This window comes from Lipotes vexillifer, unplaced genomic scaffold (assembly GCF_000442215.2).
Source record: "Lipotes vexillifer unplaced genomic scaffold, Lipotes_vexillifer_v1.1 scaffold322, whole genome shotgun sequence".
NCBI classification, from domain to species: Eukaryota; Metazoa; Chordata; class Mammalia; order Artiodactyla; family Lipotidae; genus Lipotes; species Lipotes vexillifer.
Window position 1 is genome coordinate 699,245 of NW_006776528.1, and position 5,398 is coordinate 704,642.

At 59.2% G+C, this 5,398-nt stretch overlaps 1 pseudogene; it reads left to right on the top strand.

Annotated features, from left to right (window-relative positions):
* The first annotated feature begins 4,220 nt into the window (after positions 1 to 4,220).
* Positions 4,221 to 5,180, top strand: LOC103087154 (glutathione S-transferase Mu 1-like; annotated as a pseudogene).
* Positions 5,181 to 5,398: the final 218 nt, after the last annotated feature.

The following is a 5,398-nucleotide window of genomic DNA, read 5'->3' on the forward strand; positions in this document are numbered from 1 at the left end:
GCAGTCTGGTGGTTTGGGTGAAAGGAAAATCGGTGGCAGCTAGAAGCTGCAGGATGCTCCCGGTGGGCACGAGGGGACAGGATGGCCTCCCCTCGGCCAGCAGATCAGTCCCGCCCCGGCCCATCGCCCCCGAGTCATTGCCCCTCCCCTGGCCTCCTGCCTGCTTGCACACCCGCACACACATTGCACACACTCACCCCCAGAGCACATCTCCCGGGTGAGATGTGGTGGCTTCTGGCTCCACCGGAGCCCACATAAGGGGCTGGCGGAGCCTGAAGGAGGATGGAGAGGGGGGAACGGAACCCCGCAGGGCAGGGACTGGGTCGCTGCTCTGGGCTGCGCTGGCCCCGAGTCAACAAGGGTCCTCCGTATGCTCCCTGGAAGCATCTGCTTCCCTCAGAAGCCGCAGGGCTTGGCGGCCAGGCCTTGCCGTGTGCTGCTCCGTCTGGCCGCTCCGCCGGCTGCTGGCCCGCTCCCTCGGCCTCTATTCCTCTTCCCCTTCCTTCCTCCTGAGCCTCCTTTTTCCTGCCTCTCCCCCCATCCCTGTCCAGCCGCGTCCATCCGTGCCACAGTCCCACCTTCCTCCCCTCGGCCTTCATCCATCCAGTTTCTTCTCGCATCTCTGCTGTTTCTCCCGTGTTCAGATTCTCTCCATCATACATATTCAGAGGCTCCTTGAAAATCCACCTAGACTATTCTCAGTGCTAACAGCCTGGATCTGCTTCAGGAATAAAGAATAAAACTTCTCACCCCATAATTCTGCGTCCCTGTCTCCGACCCCAGCCTGGATTAACTGCCTGGCAAGTGTCGGTGAGGCCACCTACCCTCTCGGTGCCTCCTCCAGTGTGAGGCCTGCGCTGCAGGGCGTGGACCAGCAAGACAGTGAGGTCAGGGGGCAGGAAGCCCCACACCTTGGGGACAGGTTCCCGTGGAAGGGATTTGAGGAGCTCGGTCCTAGAAATTAACGTAGGCTCCAAGCACCTGACCCTTTGGTGATTGACAATCCCTTTACACCTGCCCTATTGCACCCCCCTTACAACTCGTGTGGGAGGTTCAGAAACGAAGGAACTGTGGCTTCGGGCCGGGACTTGCTCCACCAGTACCTGCAGCGCTGGACCAACAGCTGGGCTTGGGATGCCAGCCCTTGGCCTCAGCAGGTGAAGGAACAGAGCGATCCGGAAAGATGTGGGGAGTGGCAGTTGAGGGAGGAGGGCCTGAGACACTGACCCCCCCCGCCCCACCCCGGGGGGAGGGAGGGGAGGGGACGACAGGGAGGAGGGGGAAGCAGGCCAGGTAGGGCCACAAGCCTGGGAGGTGGGGCGGGGCTCACGGTCCCCCAGCCCCCCTGGTTGCCGGCTCCTCTCTCTGCCTTTTTATCTTCTGGCCCTGGGATTCCTTCTCTGCTTTATTCTTCCTCCTCTGCCTAACCTTCGCGGAACCTGCCCGTCTTCCCCCATCCTCGGGGTTCGGCCCCCACCTCTGCTCCCTTTCTTTTCCGTCTTTCCCATTCCTCACATCTCTTTGCCCCCAACCACCTCCTCGTAAGCTGCCCGGCCTTCGTCTCTCAGTGACAACGTGGCCAGTGCAGCCTCAAGGTGGCTGGAGCGACCCTCCTTTATGAAGCCCGTGGGCTGTCGGAGGGGACCGCATCCCTCCTCCACAGCTCCTGACTCTGGTCTAAACTCCCAGGGTGGGCCCCGTGCACCCCTTCCTTATGAGCCCCGGCACCCAGCTGACGGGCACCTGGACACACGGACTCGCCTCGAGGCTGGTCGTGGGGCCTCCGGCAGCTGCGGTGCAGGCAGACCTCTTCTCCAGGGAAGGCTCCCGCCACCCCCTGCAGCCCACACAGCCAGCCTCCGATACCCAAAGAGGACACTCCCGCCCCGAGACACCTACCTCGGTTTTACATGGGACTCCTGGGCCAATGTCCTAATATTTTCTTGAACATTCTTTTATTTCTGTCTGGAAAAGAAAAGCAAATCTAACAAACCCTTCAACACGCACTCTGTTTCAAACACTCTGTCCCACCGAAGAGGCTCCATCGGTGTGGTCCTCAGGTGGGGAGGGCCAGCCATGCCCTGTGGCTCCCTTTCACGAGCACTGCCTTCCTTGCTGACCCCCCCGCCCCCCCCCGGCTCTCGTGTCCCGAGCCCTGGCCTCCTGTGCAGTGTGAGGCGGTCGAGGGAGAGCTTGGGCTCGGGGTCTCCGGGCCCCCTGCCCTGGGGCTGCAGGTGGCGTCAGCTTCAGGAGAGCAGTGAGCTGGGGCCCCTCGGGTTCCCCCGGGAGATTCCCGAGGGCGCAGCTGGTGCCGTGAGAGCTCAGTGAGCCCAGCTCGGCCCGGCCGGTCCAGCTGTGAGGTCTGGGGCGCTCAGGAGCCTCTCTGAGCTCAGGTCCTTGTCTGTGAGGAAGCAGCAGTGATACTCCTGCATCGCCGCGTTGCCGAGAAGACGAAATGAGGAAGCAGGAGTGCGAGTACTGGGCGCCCGCACAGAGCTCTAGAGAGGCAGGCGCGGAGTGCCGAGGCGCCAGCACTGCACGGGGGAGACGGGCATCCCCTGCCCTCGGGGAGGCTCAGCGAGGAGCACGGAGGCCCGGGGCCCCCAGAGAGGCCGGCGACCTCACTGCCTACACCAGCTCCGTCAGCGTCCCGTCCTCCGCCTGGATGGGCACGGCCAGCACATCACCATCTTCACACCCTCGCCTTTGGTGCCAGAGATGCGGGAACTAGGTCAGCCCATCCAGGTTGGAGGTGAGGCCCCGGCAAGAGAGCAGCCTGATCTCCTGCCTGGATGAGAAGGCAGGAGGCGGGCACAGAAAACATGATCTCACTATAAAATCGACAAATACCATTGGTGCGGGAAACAGCAGAGGCACTGAGGAACTCTTTGTCCTTCCGCGGTTTGTGCCGTATTCTTGGGGAACCACAAGTCCTCCCGACAGCCCTTGCCGGCTTGGATCACACGTCTGCACCCAGCCTCGCGGACACATCCACTTAATACAGGTTACTTGACTGAGTGACCGGGAAAGAGCAGGAACAAAGAGAGGGAAAGAAAGGGAAGAAAAGCTGAGCTGTTTTATACAATCCGTTGTGTGGAAGGCCCGAGCTTCCCGGCTTTTGTGCTGATTGGGGCACAACTTAAATTCGACTTCCTGCCTCAAAAGAAATCATAGCACCAACAAACCAAATGCCTTGCACACTTTGCATTTTGGCAGGTTTGCATAGGACAGGGGCACCTGGCTGCTGGGGGCGGAGGCATCGCTGGGTTGGGAGGGGGCCGAGGACCTGCAGAGATTGGAGGACAGTGCAGGGTGTTAGGATGGGCCAGCTAGTCCAGAGACTACAGGAGAGGAAGCCGAGGCCCAGACGCTCAAGATCACCCAGCTTGTTGGTGGCAGAAGTGGGAACAGCGCAAAGATCTTCTGACCCCCAATCTTGAGCTCTTCCCAGGATTGCAAGCTGCCCCCTAAGAAACAATTCCGAAAGGGAACATGACTCCAGAGACAGGCTGAGCCTGGTCAGCTTCTGGCACATAAGGCGTCCATCCCAGAGGGAGGGGTACTGAGGACACCCTGAGATCCTGCCGTGGCCTGCAGATGTGAGGGCTTCCCAAGGAAGCAGAGATATGGAGGAAAGTTTGGAGATGCACAGCCTGTAGCTTGGGGCAGAGACCCCGTCTCCAGGCTTCCCCGATGACCCTCCTTTGTACTCAGGCTTGGTGAGGACCCCAGTCTCCACCTCTGCTGTGGTCGGAGCGGGGGATGGGGTGAGAGCCTTGCTCTGGCTTCTGCTTGTTGGCTGTGCCTCCTGGTCTCCTGCTTGGATGGAGCCGGGAGGGAAAGAAGAATGGAAAGAGAAATAAAAGTAGCTGGAGGATGAAGGATGCCCATCTGCCGTGTGGTGATGGGGCCTGAGGAGGAAGGAGGCTATGTAGGCTCCCAGCTAAGAGGCTGAATCAGGGCTCCCTGGCGTCCACAGGCCCGAGGAGCAGCCCGTGCTTGTGGGAGGTCAGAGAATAGAACAGAAACCTGACAGACTTGGAGCCAGTTAAATCTGGGCTGAAGCCCTGCTGTTCTGGGTCAAATCGCCAACCTCTCTGAGCTCACTCCCTAACACGGGCAGTACTACCAACCTTAAAGGGTTTGAGTGAAGATTCAACAATAAAGTTCCAGCCCAGCTCCTGTGAAGCATCTCCACTCAGAGCACAGAAACCAGCACCATGCCCATGATCCTGGGTTACTGGGACATCCGCGGGCTGGTGCACGCCGCCCGCCTGCTCCCAGAGTACACAGACTCGAACGTTGTGGAGAGGAAGTACACGATGGGGGATGCTCCCGACTATGACAGAAGCCAGTGGCTGAGTGAGAAATCCAAGCTGGGCCTGGACTTCCCCAATCTGCCCTACTTGATTGACGCGGCTCATGAGCTCACCCAGAGCAACGCCATCCTTCGCAAGCACAACCTGCAGCGAGACAGAGCAAGAGAAGATTCGCGTGGACGCAGTGGAGAACCAGATTCTGGATGTCCGCTTGTACATGGCCAGGATGTCCGCTTGTACATGGCCAGGGTGTCTGCTTGTACATGGCCAGGGTGTCCGCTTGTCCATGGCCAGGGTGTCCGCTTGTACACGGCCAGGATGTCCGCTTGTACATGGCCAGGGTGTCCGCTTGTACACGGCCAGGGTGTCCGCTTGTACACGACCAGGATGTCCGCTTGTACATGGCCAGGATGTCCGCTTGTACATGACCAGGATGTCCGCTTGTACATGGCCAGGATGTCCGCTTGTACATGGCCAGGATCTGCTACAGCTCCAGGATGTCCGCTTGTACATGGCCAGGATGTCCGCTTGTACCTGGCCAGGATCTGCTACAGCTCTGACTTTGAGAAACTGAAGCCTGCACACTTGAAGGAGACCCCTGAAAAGATGAGGCTTTTCTCAGATTTTCTGGGGAAGAGGCCTTGGTTTGCAGGGAGCAAGCTCACCTATGTGGACTTCCTGGCTATAACATCCCGATGTGCACTGCATATGTGAGCCCGAGCGCCTGCATGAATTCCCAAACCTGAAAGACTTCATTTCTCATTCTGACGGCCTGAAGAGGATCTCTGCCTACGTGAAGTCCACTCACTTGCCTCCAGGCCTCTGTTTCTAGAGATTTGCTATATGTGGGGACACAAGTAGTGCCCTGGAACCAGGAGATGGGAGTGGGGAGCTGGTGCCCTGGAAAACAGCTGGATCTCCCTGCACCCAGAGCCATCTGTCTTTCTCTTCCTCCTTCTATTCACTCTAGATGCCTTCTTGGTCCCCTTATCTCCCTCCCAACTCCCTTTTCATCTATCCTTTAAGGCTTCAGTCCCTACTTTTCTTCAGCAAAGTTCCTCCCCACCCCACATTGTCCC